The sequence below is a fragment of the Littorina saxatilis genome, linkage group LG10, assembly GCF_037325665.1.
Source record: "Littorina saxatilis isolate snail1 linkage group LG10, US_GU_Lsax_2.0, whole genome shotgun sequence".
Lineage (NCBI taxonomy): Eukaryota > Metazoa > Mollusca > Gastropoda > Littorinimorpha > Littorinidae > Littorina > Littorina saxatilis.
Genome location: NC_090254.1, coordinates 20,972,913 through 20,987,686, shown reverse-complemented (window position 1 = coordinate 20,987,686; position 14,774 = coordinate 20,972,913). Strand labels below are relative to the sequence as shown.

Sequence of the window (14,774 nt, the reverse complement as noted above, 5' to 3'; positions counted from 1 at the left end):
ATTTGCTTCTGTGCAGTTACAGGCGTGATATTTTACAGAATCACGGCTATAATATACAAAATATGCACCCAAAAAGTACATCGGCGTGTAGAAGAAACACTAACAGATCTAACAAGACATATCTTAATGTGCAAAGTTACGAAATGTTTATACAAGAAGCTGTTTTATCGAGACACAAACCCCACTCAACTTACCGCTCCAGCGTGCGGGGTGCAAATACCCGTGCAGCACGCAACACACCGCTGCGAAGGAGTCTACAGCGTTGGTGACAGTGACGCTGTTGGGGTCTATGTCGACCAAAAGAATGGGATTCACTGTAGGTGGAGTTCCTGTAGGTGGATTCCCTGTATACCTAAGACTTTAAAATTGGCAATCTTGTATACAGGGAATACCACAGGGTGTAGTTCCTGTAGCGTTTCGCTAATATCAATGAAAGTCACGTGATGCTTAGCGACATCGTTAGAATTTGATGTTTTTCGATTTTTTTGGATATTTCTTAGAAATTCGAGTATGGTTTGCAAGTTTTATTGAAAAACTGCACCCTGTGGGATTCCCTGTATACTAGATTGCCAATTTTAAAGTCTTAGGTATACAGAGAATCCACCTACAGGAACTCGACCTGCAGGGAATCCCACTCTTTTTGGCAGTGTCAGTGGAAAAGAGTACTGAGATGTTGTGTTGCAAGATAAACAAGCAGGTAAATCTGGTTTGTTGTGTGTAGACTTTGCTGGTGTTACACCTTGCGAGGTGAAAGATGCACAAAACATCTTGTCAGCTCAGCATGAAGCAATCATAAACCGCAGTGGTATAAACAGCGATATTAAACCATGTTTACAATTGACAGATAAGATTGTGATAAAACAGGATGAAATAAAGGACACAATGTGTTTACTGGAAGATGAGAATGCAAAGCGTAGTATTAGTGCCACAAGTGGTGAGTGAGAAGTTAATGTTGGTCAAGTGGAGAAAGTGTGAGAATGATGTTGCGGTGTGTTTGTCCCAATATGAAAACAATGTGCATGAATTTGATGATATGGGTTGTGAGAATGATGTTACTGTGTGTATGTCCCAATATGAAAATAATGTGCATGATTTTGATGATAACGGTTGTGAGAATGATGTTGCGGTGTGTTTGTCCCAATATGAAAACAATGTGCATGATTTTGATGATAAGGGTTGTGAGAATAATTTTGCAGTGTGCATGTCCAAAGATGAAAACAGTGTGCATGAATTTGATGATAACTGTTATGAGAATGATGTTGCTGTGTGTATGTCCCAAGTTGAAAACAATGTTCATGATTTTGATGATAACTGTTATGAGAATGGTGATGCTGTGAGCATGTCCCAAGATGTAAACAATGCCTATGATTTTGATGATAACGGTTCAGTGTATACATGTAATACACTATCATGTGTTGTATTGAATGTTGGGAGATTGATTTCAAAGTTAAAATATCCTGATTTTGTATAATTTATGATTTGTAAACATGACATATTTGTTTTATCAGAAAGTAAGTTAGAACACAGTGAATATACTTGGTTTTGTGGCATTTTATAAGAATAGAGGTAAATTTAGGCGCAAATCTGGTGGTTTATTGTTGTTAATTAAAGAAGAATTAATTCAGTATATAACCGTTTTTGAAATGAAAGATAAAAAAACCTTAGATTTGCTAGTGTCCTGAGACAACATTATTGTTTTGTTGACTCTGAATTGTCTGATCATGTTTTGTTTTTCAAGTTGGATAAACGAATTGTTAAAAAGGAGATGCTCTTTGGAGCTGTATATTTTCCGCTGGAAGGGTCACCATATCAAAATAAGGAAGCGTTTAGTGAACGAGAAGAACAGTCCCTGGTAATCGGATATGAAAGTATTTGTTTATTTGGGGATTTCAATGCAAGAACTGGTGCGTTGCCAGAGACTTGCGAGGATTTGTTCGATTGTAACATTGATATGCCGTATGTATACACGAGGACATAGGGCCTACACGAGAAAGTCCAGGAAATCTTACAATACATGTCTGTTCTCCACAAACCAGTGTAATAGGCCTATGCTCTCTTTGTGTGTCTGTGTGTTGAATACAAACAGGAGCTGGAGTGCTGTATGGACATATGGGTGTACTTATTTGTACAGACAACGCGGGCTTGTTTGGCTGCACCGTGGAAGATTCAGCTGCACAACATTGGGATGAATAAACACGTTTTTCAATAATTGATTTGCACCACACCCTGTCATTTTTCCAATTCCATTCTCCTCCTTCTGAAAAAAAGAGAAGAAAATAGATGTTTCTTTCTCTTTAAGTTGCTTTCGTTAAAAGTAATGTCACAGTATGCCTTAAAAATACCAACACTTATATACGTAAATCTCATGTTTTTGTGTGTCGTCAACAAAGTGTGTAGTTTTAGACTGGAACGTTGTTTCTGCAAAAATAAGATGTTAAGACATCCATAAGGTTACTGGACCTGTCAAGTCCAGGTGCACGGAGCCCCTAGGACGTTCAGTCATGCCTCAGGCAGCAATCCGTTTAAAAAATACCAAGTTTCATTGACTTTCATGCAAGTGAACACTTCTTGTCAATTTCCTTGTTTTGGACTAAAATGAAGAACACATATAATTATGTTGTTATTCTGCCGTGGCGGTAAAGGCAGATATGTAGAGGTTACATGCCGAGTCTCAGTGATTATCAAAAATAATGGTCGAAGTTAGCGGATCATGAAAAATGCGAGCTTCAGCGAGCTTTTTCATGACCGCGAACTGAGACCATTATTTTTGATAATCACTGAGACGAGGTATGTAACCTCTTTATCCCTCCTTTCTTCAGTTATTCAAAGAAAAGAGGAGTTTTTGTGCGAAAGTTTGATCGAATCATATTCACCCAAACAGTCTACCTGCGCAGGCGATCGATTAATGCGCGGTCAGTATATAGTTCCGTGCAAATCATTCAATTTTGTTAACACTTCTTGTCAGTTTCCATGTTTTGAACTAAAATCAAGTACACAGTTATGTTGTCATTCTGCTGTGGCGGTAAAGGCAGATAGTGTGTGTTCTGTTCATGTTTTGGTATCGCTCAGGAAATGTTCTTTCCTCGAATGTGACTAGCAGACAAAGTTTTAACCCGTGTTCCAACGTTAAAAACTGTATGAAGTTTAGTTTTCTGGGGCAAACTAGTGTATGAAACCGCTGCATGTTCTTTAAGTTGATTAAATGTTTGCAATTGATTGCGTGTGATCTGTTTATAAAATGAAATATTGTTGAAAACTGACCGTCGGATTGCAGTCTCGTCGATGCAGCCGAAATCTGGAAGGGGAACTACTCGTGTCGGTAGACAAAGTATGAGAGTTACTTTTCCTTGGAATCTTGCCAGCGATAAACGATTGTGCACGGCAGATCTGAATTCAGAAAACAACCAAACTCATGGATTTTATATTGAGATTCATGTGTTCAAGCCTGTAGTTGCTGGTTTAAATGCGGCATGGTTGTATTGTTTGCTCCAGAAATGTATATTTTGTACATTAGAGTGTTCTGAACTTTTGAGTCGCAAAAAGTAGATCCACAATGTGTACAGTCTCTACCCATGAGCTATCGAGGATTCAGGCCCGTTGTTGGGTAAGTGATTTTGGTTGTTGGGTAAGTTACCGAAAAATAACTAGCCCTACAAGTTTACAGAGAGAAAGAAGCAGAGGGGGGGATAATGTGTGTTCTGTTCATGTTTTGGTATCGCTTAGGATATGTTCTTTCGTAGAATGGGACTAGCAGACGAACTTTTGCACCCGTGTTTGAGGGCCCCAAAGGGTTTAAAATCGTGATCGTGATTGGCGTTTTTTGACCTTTCTGTGACCGTGATTGCCAAAATTTCCATTTCTGTGATCGTGATGGGACTTTGCCCGTGATCCGTGATGACAAAAAAATCAAGTCTCGTGATCGTGATCGTCATTTGTTTTCGTGATCGTGATGGGCATTATTGCAAAGCATTTTATTTTCAACGTACATTTTTCACAGCTGTATCACTCTATGATCCTCTATTCGTCAAGGAGCCAATCCCGATTAAAGGGAAGCAACAACACATTCAGAAATATGATTTTGACAGCGATTGCTTCCCTTTAAGAGAACCAATCGCACAAAAAAAGAGATCCAATCAGAAGGCAAATTGCTAAAGTCTGCCAAACTTCATCCAATGGAAGGGCTTCGTGCAAAAGTTTTGAGTGCATTCAGTCAAATTCGAATTCGAAGATCAAAAATGGCGTGCAGCAGTACTGTCATCGAACTTCTGTTATATTTTGTGGATTCAAGCCAGACCAAAGCAGGCGGCGAGAATGCCTTCCTTGGTGGTAAGGTCAGGCTACGGGTCGGTCTTTCCGAAGACGAAATATCAAGATATGTTGATCTATATTGCTCTATGACTGTTCTGAATGTAGGCAAAGATCTTGAAATTTGTTCAAGATCTTTGAGTTTGAGTGAGATCATTGACATTGTCGACATTGCCACGTCCGGCTGTCACTCGCTCAGTGTGACCTCGACTGGCTCGAGATCGAGTCTGCGTGTAGCCAAAACCGAAACTAGAAATGTGTTTTTCATCCCAGCAACGTGGACACGCTTGGCATAGATTCTAATTGTCGCTTCTTTGCATTAAGCTTGGATTTATTTTAGCGCCTGTAAACTTTAATATCAACAATGGGTTAAATTCAGAAACAATGGCGGGGAGACGTGCCAGTTTGGGTCACTTGATCCTCATGTCAAAGACGATTAAAGTCATGTTCGTTGGGGATTTGTCAGGCATGCTACTTTTCCGGTAATTGCCGGAAATCCGATAAAGCCGTTTTCAAAATCCGGTAAAGTCAAATTTATTCCGGTGAAGTTGAAACATTTCCGCAAAAACGATCCGTGTGAATATCGCGCAACGCGACCGGGCGCCGGTCTCAATGAAGCCAGCGCACAGTAGTGTTGTTTTCACCAGTTTGGAGGTGTGTTTAATGGTGGTGGGGGGAGGCTAAAATGGGATTTTTTAACAAGATCACAACACTATTACAGCCCTGAAAATGATGCCCAGAATGCACCAGATTGCACAGATTTTAACCGTTTTTTGAAAAAAAATCCGGGGGGGCATGCCCCCGGACCCCCCTAGTTGGCTCGCCTGCTTCGCAGGCTCAGGCTTGTGGCTTCGCCACTGGCACTGCGCGCTTCTTTCAGGTAAAACCATTTTTGGCCTGTAGCATTCCTGTCTGTTTTTCAAGCCCATGAAACCAGGCGATGGTGTACCTCAAATTGTATGGCAAAGTTGAAAATACATGTACTTTAATTTCAATCCACCCAATAGTTTTTGAGAAAATGGGTTTACAAGATTTAGCTCTGGAAATGTGAAATTGTGTAAGTATATATTCATGTGTGTGAGTGAGGGTGTGGGAGTTGAATGTGTATGCTGAGTGGAGAGAGAGAGAGAGAGAGAGAGAGAGAGAGAGAGAGAGAGAGAGAGAGAGAGAGAGAGAGAGAGAGAGAGAGAGAGAGCGAGCGAGAGAGCGAGCGAGAGAAAACAATGAAAACAACATTCTTGTTACTGATTACAAACCATGATATGAATTTCTGTGTGTGTATGAAAGAGAACTAAAAAAATAATAATAAAAAAGTGCAACTGACAGTTCGATCACTTTGTGTTGAATAAACAATAGATCCAGAGGAGCGAATTACTGTGTGGTTGTGTTTACTTTGACACGTGCTTTCTGTACCTGCAACTTTTACCGTGACCGTGATTTGCCACTGGTGTTCGTGATCGTGAAAACAAAAATCAAGGTAACTGTGATCGTGAAAGCTAATATTTCCCTTCCCGTGATCGTGATGATACCCCCCCCTTTGGGGCCCTCAAGTTTCAACGTTAAAAACTGTACAAAATTAAGTTTTCTGGGGCAAAATAGTGTATGAAACCGTTTTATGTTCTTTAAATTGATGAGATGTGTGCATTTGGTTGCGTGTGATCTGTTTATAAAATGAAATATTGTTGAAAACTAACCGTCGGATTGCAGTTTTGTCGAAGAAACTGAGTGAAAAGAAATTTGAAAGGGGAACTATACTCTTGTCGCTAGACAAAGTATGAGAGTTACTTGCTTGTGTTGAACGTTTGTGCACGGCAGATCTAGATTCAGAAAACAATCGAACTCATGGATTTTATACGGAGATTCATGTGTTCAAGCCTGTAGTTGTTAATTTAAATGCGGTGTGTTTGTATTGTTTGTTCCAGAGATGTATATTTCGTACATTAGGCAGGTTTCACGGTAATCAGGCTCTTTGATGTGTGTAAACTTTGCCTTCAAATTACTTGCTTACTGTGTTGATTTTCATCATTTTTTCTGCTTGGCATGAGTAAGTATGGTATTTGCAATACAAAAAAATAAATAAAAGCTAAAATGTTTGTGTTTGAGCAATTATTTGAGCGAGTTTTTCGAAGCGAACGTGTGAATCCTGACAGACATCATTTCCTTCTGTCACATGACCCCATCTCAAAGTGTGATTCAAGCAGACACGAAAACAACACACAAAACTTATGATAATGGGGTTATTAATTCAATTAATACACAAGGTTAGTCTCTGACAAAATAAAATAGGGAACAAATATCAAATGGGAGCATAAAACCGTTTCTGGAAAAATTTTCTATCGCCACCGAAAGTGTCTGTCAGTAAAAAAACCACGTGCTTTGTTTGAAAAGCAAAGCCTAATTTTACACATCGCGTGCTTTTGTCTGTTATTCTTGCTTGTGAACATCATTTTATTGATGTTCTTCACTGGAAAGCAGGTGTATATGGCATTCCGTTTGTCAAATAATTATTTGGATACTTTTTCATGTTTTTTTCACCAGTTTTAGCTAAATAATCATTATTTAGAAGCTCATGTGCTAAATAAGTAATTGTTTATAAACAATGTAAAACAATTCTAAATATTTTTTTGTTTACGTAAACAATTCATTATTTACCTAAACAATTCATTGTTTACGTAAATAATTCATTGTTTACGTAAATAATGATTTATTTACGTAAACAATATATTATTTAGACTTATATTACATTGTTTATAAAGAATCAGCAATGTTGCTAAATAAATCATTATTTACGTAAACAATGAATTATTTACGTAAACAATGAATTGTTTAGGGAAAGCAGTTTTCATTATTTAGGGGAATCAAGAATTGACTTCTAAGCTTCATTTTTTTTCTTTGTGTATATACTATAATTCAATACAATGTATCTCCAAACATTATTTATCAGAAAATGTTCGTAAATTTGTTTATTTTACAAGCTGAAATTGCCGTACGAAAAGAACTGAATGCGAAAACAAACAAAAGGTCAAGGTCATAACCGGGAGTGTTTAGTGTTTGCATTCTCTCCCTTGAAGTTGTTGAAAAAAAGTTTTCCGTCCTAAGTTTTCTGTTCTGTCTCAACAAAAACTTTCTCTTTCCATTTCTCTTACTGCATGATTACACTTTTTTTTTTATCTGTAGGTTACACAACACAACACAACTTGGTATGAGCTCTGACGCGATGACGTCACACAGTCGTGTGCAGAGTTGTCCGGCCTTGCCTCTGGCATTCCGGCGGAACTCGCGAGAAGGCAACACGCGAAATCTGCACTCTGAATCTTCCGCATTTATCGACATGGTCTCTAGTTGTAGTGTTAAACATTGCCATAACAGACAAGATAGAGATAGGGACAGAAGATTCTTTTCTGTTCCATTTGTTGTCAACGGAAAGGGCAAAGAGACAAGGGATTTGACTGCACGACGCGGGCGAGAATGGTTGGCACAGCTTCAGCTGAAGAATTTCAACTTTGAATCAACAGCTAGGAGATCTATACGTGTGCTCTGATCATTTTGTCAATGGTAAGGCCAAAAAAAAAAATTGTCTGTTTCTGGTCACCCGACCGACCCTAAATTTCGGCGCCGACCCTAAACTTTTTTTTTCCAAACTCAAAATTTTTTTTGGGGGGGGGTGGTAAAGGACAGGGTGAGAAAATGAACAACAAAAACGTGTGAAAACGAAAGTCCGCTGACGATTTGTAAATGTGTTGAGTGTCTTGTCTCTATGTATAGTGAATCCAGTCTCTTTGCGCGATTTTTAAAGTTAGTTTTATTGGTCTACATTTGGGGTAAAAAATAAAAAAAAAAATAAAAAAAAAAAATCCCTACCTACCGACCCTATTTTTTTTAGCCATGTTACCAGAAACAGACAATTTTTTTTTTTGGCCTAAGTACTCATGCTTTTGTTCACCTGCCTTGGTTAGTCTGTGTTTTATGCAAGCTGTGTTGTGATGGTAGTGTGCAGACAGTCGGTCAGTCCTGCACCGAGTGCAGTCTATGACTGAGTGAGTCAGTCTTACACTTACTCTCAGTATAACAACTTATCATGGTTGCCCAAAACCATGACTTGTGAGAAGGTGTGAAATACTTGGATTTGATAATCAGAATTTATTTGAACACTAAATGGTCATTGTTGATACAACTTTATAGTTCAGTTTTAAAGGGTAGATCTGTGTCTAGATTTACTCATTCATTTTGTTTGGGTGACTTATTTTTAAAATAGCTCCCAATCCATAATTTACAATACATTTGCCTTTGATTTTTTCTGCAGGGCAACCATCTGTGAGAAGTAAACACCTACTTTGAAACTTGGGTATGGTGCAGGGACACAGCCTGACAGCCCAACAAGGACAGTACCAGAGACTCAAGGAGAGGAAGAAGCTTGTGGGGAGTGAGTCAACTCCTTCTCACCCTAATTTAGCAGAGGATGCTGTTGATGGCGAAAGTGAAGGTACTTCGGATACAGCAGAACTGGCTGCTCCTCTTCCCGAGAGAGGTGACTGTGGCGGTACTTACTGCCAGACTGAAACCTATGACAATTTTGCCTGGATTTCTAAAGATGAAGAAAAGCAGCAACGGGATGAACTAAACAGGCTGGTGCTAGAAACTCGGGAACTTAAAGACGAACTTGCCAAGAAAAAAAATGACACTTGATTCTTTGAGGGACAATGACGATACTGTACGATATTTTTCTGGGATTTCTAATTTCTTCACACTTGTTACATTATTTGATTTTCTTGCATGGCATTTGCCAACACACTCGCGCAGAGCACTGACACAGTTTCAAGCTCTCATTCATGCATATATACGCCTTAACACACCTCTGCAACACCTGGCATACATCTTTTCTGTGTCAAGAACAACTGCCAGCAAAGTTTTTCACGAGACTGTGCATATCATGTACCACAGACTGCAGCCACTTGTTTTCTGGACAGACAGGCGAAGTATAAAGACAAGTCTACCGCCACAATTCCTTCCCTATCCATGGAACAGAGTAGTCATCTTGAACACACACGGCCAGTACCGTGTAACTGGCCTTGGCACGGAACGATCCAAGGGGGGCAATCTCAGTCATCTCAAAGAGGGAAATCCAAACGCAATCCGCTTTGTTCGATTTTATGGGCTTGGACGATAGAGAAAAATAAGAAAAGCAAAAGCTGGAGTCCAGTCTGGACGAAACTGCTATCAAGAACGCAGAATTGCTTTTTCTGAGTTTTTTTTTAGCCGTAAGCACCATGTTTATCGGAGCAGGAAACTCTTCCATAGTGAGGCCCCTTTGTTGGTTTCACTGCGGCCGCATTGTGAACAGCAGTTAAACATGGCGCTTACGGCTAAAAAAAAACTCAGAAGAAATTAATTCTGCGTTCTTGATAGCAGTTTCGTCCAGACTGGACTCCAGCTTTTGCTTTTCTTATTTTTCTCTATCGTCCAAGCCCGTAAAATCGAACAAAGCGGATTGCGTTTGGATTTCCCTCTTTGAGATGACTGAGATTGCCCCCCTTGGATCGTTCCGTGGCAAGGTCAGTTGCACAGTACATGAACTGGCCGTGTGTGTTCAAGATGCAGAGTAGTGTCCATTATTGACTGTTTTGAAATATATTCATTGAGAGACCCTCCAGTGTTGATGCTAGTGCACTCACCTGGTCAAACTACAAGCACAACAATACAATTAAATACCTAATATCAATTACACCTCAAGGCCATAATTCTTTTATTTCTAAAGGGTGGGGTGGGCTTTCAAGTGACAAGCACATCACTGCAAATAGTGGGTATCTAGACAATATTGTACAAAATGATGTGATTTTGGCCGACAGGGGATTTGACATTAATGAACTAGTGGCTATGAGAGGTGCACAAGTGAAAATCCCTGCCTTTACAAGAGGGAAGAGTCAGCTTACAGCTTATGAGATAGTCAACACGCAAACTAGCTAATCTGAGAATTTATGTTGAACGAGTTATCGGTATTCTTTGTGGAAAGTACAAAATTCTGAACTCTGATATTCTGACTGATCTTTTGTTTGCAAGGGAAGAGGAAGAAGTGGTAACACTGGACAAAATAGTCACTGTATCATCTGGGCTTGTCAATGTTTGCACTGGTATCATGTGATTCTTGCTGTGACGCTGCATAAACACAGCCTCGTGAACTGAAGGCATTGTTTAGACTAGAGAATATGTTAATTAAACTGTGGTGTATTGTATCTGATTCTGATGTCAAGCATGAGCAGTAGCAATAGTCTTTCTGTTATGTTTTCACTGGACGGAATCTTGAATTTGAAGATGAAGGCATTGTTTAAAGAATGTGTTAATTAAACTGTGGTGTATTGTATCTGATTCAGGTGTCTCACATGAGCAGTAGCAACAGTTTTTCTGTTATCATGTTTTCACTGGATGGAATCTTGAATTTGAATATATATACATGTGTATATGATCTGACCTGCTGCTATTTCCTTCCAATTCAAGAGCAGATTTCACTCTTTCTATCACACACACACACACACACACACACACACACACACACACACACACACACACACACACACACACACACACACACACCACTTTAACATACACTTTGAAATCATTTTGCATAAATGTGACATGTATTGACACAACTGACAAAGGTTGAATTATGCTGATTAACCTCAAAATAGCTCTACACAGGAAACAAGATAAGGAGCATTGAAAAATTAAATGGCCTACACTTGAAATGCGAGCACACATTTAAACTACCAATAACATGCAACTGCAAGCAACACTGAACATACCACTACCAGTATTGCAGGTATGAAGCCAAAGTGAAGAGAACACTTTCACTAAATGTTCAAAATTGAAATAACATACTGTGGGTATGTGAGTCATTAACTATTCATTATGATCAAAGACCTGTGCGCTTTTTTGCAGAAATAAATGTGTTCAATTTTGTTGTCATCAAAACAGAACTAGTTGATAATAGAAACTAACTTTCAGTTCCACTGCCAATTTAAACACTGTATTACTTGACTGTACTGATGCAGAACTACGCTGGACCACACACTCTTATTTGTTCCCTAAATCAAGCAGCCAATCCGTGTCACTGGAAACATTGAACAAGGAGAATGAACAATATACCTGGCTGAATAAGTTGATAATCAAACTGCTCATGATTCTTTGTTATTCACAGCAGTGGATGTAAAACAATCACAAAATAAGGTCCTGTATGCATCATAATTTATACTTGTAGCACTTGATTTTGTATTGTGGTCAGTGATCCTAAACAAAATGTATGTCTACATCTGTGCATGATTTTACTTTAAGAATAAAATGAAACAAGAATGGAACAATTGATGACTTCTCTGTGAGTGTGAACTGTGATTTAAAACATTACATGCTCTCTTTTCTCTCCCTCTCTTCTTCTTCTTCTTCTGCGTTCGATGTATTCTCTCCCTCTCTACAACTTTACTACTGCCACTTTCTATGTGTACAGTCATACATGATGTTTGTTTTCCCACACCCCTGAGCAAGCGAGTCTGGCATTGTCACTGTTTCTTGCTGCGTTTCATGGCTGGTGTTTGCAGCTGCTCCTGGTTCACATCCACTGCTTGTAGAGGCTCAGCTTCTCTGTCCAGCCAGTTTCCAACTAGCTCTGGAAGAACTGCGATAACACTTTCAAAGCTTTCTCCACACACATTGCCCAAAAATCACAGTCAGGCAATACTCGGACAATAACTATCCACAGTAGTCCACACCATGAAATCGCAGTAGGAGGAACTGGTCATAACAATCTGGCACTGTACTTGACTAAAGTATGGGTGGTCTTTGCGCAGACAAAGCATCCCCTCACTGTTAGATTCCAAACAGAAATGGCGGTCTGCCACAGCACACTCAACAGCTGACTCCTTGAAGGTGAAGGGACGTGTGTGCAGGTTTCTCCAACTCCGGCCATGCCGGTTTCTCCAACTCCGGCCATGCAGGTACAGTGTGCTGCCAGTATGTTGCCATCAGAAGTGGCGATGATCCAAGGAGAAAGTGCTGGTTCATTAAGGCGTTGTGAATGAAGAATCTGAAAAATAAATTGAAGGTCGCACAAATCAGCATTCAGCTAGGTCAATCGAATGAATATAACTCTAAGACGCACATAACGTGCTTTACAATAACCTTAACAATGAAAAGTAAACAACAGATTTTTAACTGAATATGAACATGAAGCTCATTATAAATTTATATAATATTTTGCAAGCTATTTCAAAATATAAATATATTCAAGACTATCTACAGCTTTTGTCGTAGTCCAGAATACAAACTGAAGCGAAGAATATATCAAAGACAAAGCCTCAACACAATATCCTGAACTGCAACTTGTGATATCAGCAACACAAGACAGAGAACACTCACGTTCATTCATTATAAACTGAAAGCACATTCTTACCTTTGCAGAAATGACAGAGTTCTGGGCTGTAGCACTTGACATCCCTCACCCAGCCAGAGACAAAAAGTCGGTAGGAATCAAAACTGTTGTAAGCTTTTCAGCTGCTCACATGTGTATCTGTATGCACTCTTGCCAAGCACAAAATAATTTACGATGTTGATGTAACTCAGCTCTGGCAGATCGTCCGGATTTGCTGACCAGCACCTGGTTGAGAATGTCATACGGATCATTCCCGTCAATCTCCAAAATCTTCTGGTGGTATCGCCGCCTCTCCTCTGGTAACAATCGCTCAGAATATTTTCGCTTCTCGCCCGATCGCAATGTTTTGCATGACGCCATGAGGCCTGTGCATGAGGCAAGGGAAGTCACTCCAGAGTCTTCTCGGAACGCGTCGGAGGCATTGTTTCCCGTTTTTCAACGGTTCACAGCTGTTTTTACTTTTCTCTTTGAAATGAAACGATGAAAGGAAGAGAAATGGAAAGACAGGCATGTTGTTGGGACATAAACAGAACAGAGAACATAAGGGGAAAAAAAACTGTGTTTCAACAACTTCAAGCAAGAAAATGCAAACACTAAACACTCCCGGCAGGGAAACACCTTAATTGACCTTGACCGTTGACTGTGTATGAGATCAGTTATTTTCGTACTCGGCTTGTAAAATAAATAAAATAATATCCAAACAACAGCTATTTTAAGATAAGAGTGTGTGGAGAGACCTTGTATTCAATTATAGTAATCACTGAAAGACATAAAACTTAGTTCAGAAGCGAATCCTAGAAACCCCTAAATAATGGAAAATGTGTTGGCTAAACAATTCATTGTTTACGTAAATAATTCATTGTTTACGTAAATAATGATTTATTTAGCAACATTGCTGATTCTTTATAAACAATGTAATATAAGTCTAAATAATATATTGTTTACGTAAATAAATCATTATTTACGTAAACAATGAATTATTTACGTAAACAATGAATTGTTTAGGTAAATAATGAATTGTTTACGTAAAAAAAAAATTATTTAGAATTGTTTTACATTGTTTATAAACAATTACTTATTTAGCACATGAGTTTCTAAATAATGATTATTTAGCTAAAACTGGTGAAAAAACATGAAAAAGTATCCAAATAATTATTTGACAAACGGAATGCCATAGGTGTATCATCAACAGTATCACAAAATCGCAAAGAATGAACATTTTTGTTGTGATCCGACCGGTGTCTGTAGACTGAATCACACGTTCGGCAAACTTCGTTTTTAACGGAAATAACCGAGCCTTTCATCGGAAACGACGTTTCAACCGCTTCATTTCGTCTGCAGGAAGAAAAAGAGGAATGCGATACCCAGTGAGTAAAACATTTAATCGTTTTTAGTGCCTTTTGATCAAGTTTTGTTGCGTCTGTCAGCAACGTTCGTCAACCCAACGTTCGACACAGCGACGCACGCATACGGATTTGCAGCGTTTGCATTCGGAAAGTGAGGGATTTGTGAGTTCGTTTGCATAATTTCAATCGCTAGTAGGTTTTCCCTTCGTCTCCCATTGTTGTGTTTGCATGTTATTGGCATTTCATTGTGTAAATTGAAAGTTTGTGAGTAACAGTAGTACAATCTGTCGAACGTTGGCGACGCTGACAGACGGAAATATCGAACGTTGCGATTCAGACCAAACTACTGGACCGATCTTTATGAAATTTGACATGAGAGTTCCTGGAAATGATATCCCCGGATTTTTTGTGTGATTTTTTTCGATAAATACCTTTGATGACGTCATATCCGGCTTTTTGTAAAAGTTGAGGCGGCACTGTCACACCCTCATTTTTCAATCAAATTGATTGAAATTTTGGCCAAGCAATCTCTGACAAAGGCCGGACTTCGGTATTGCATTTCAATTTGGTGGCTTAAAAATTAGTTAATAACTTTGGTCATTAAAAACCTGAAAATTGTAAAAAAAGAATAATTTGTTTTTAAAACGATACAAATTTACGTTCATCTTATTCTTCATCATTTTCTGATTCCAAAAACATATAAATAT

The 14,774-nt window shown here is 39.0% G+C and overlaps 1 long non-coding RNA gene across 1 annotated transcript; it reads right to left on the bottom strand.

Moving 5' to 3' along the window:
- Positions 1-10,915: 10,915 nt before the first annotated feature.
- Positions 10,916-13,068, bottom strand: LOC138978387 (uncharacterized). The gene is made up of 2 exons (XR_011459668.1): positions 12,743-13,068; positions 10,916-12,376 (listed from the first exon to the last, which is right to left on the bottom strand). It is a non-coding gene; the product is annotated as an uncharacterized lncRNA (long non-coding RNA).
- Positions 13,069-14,774: the final 1,706 nt, after the last annotated feature.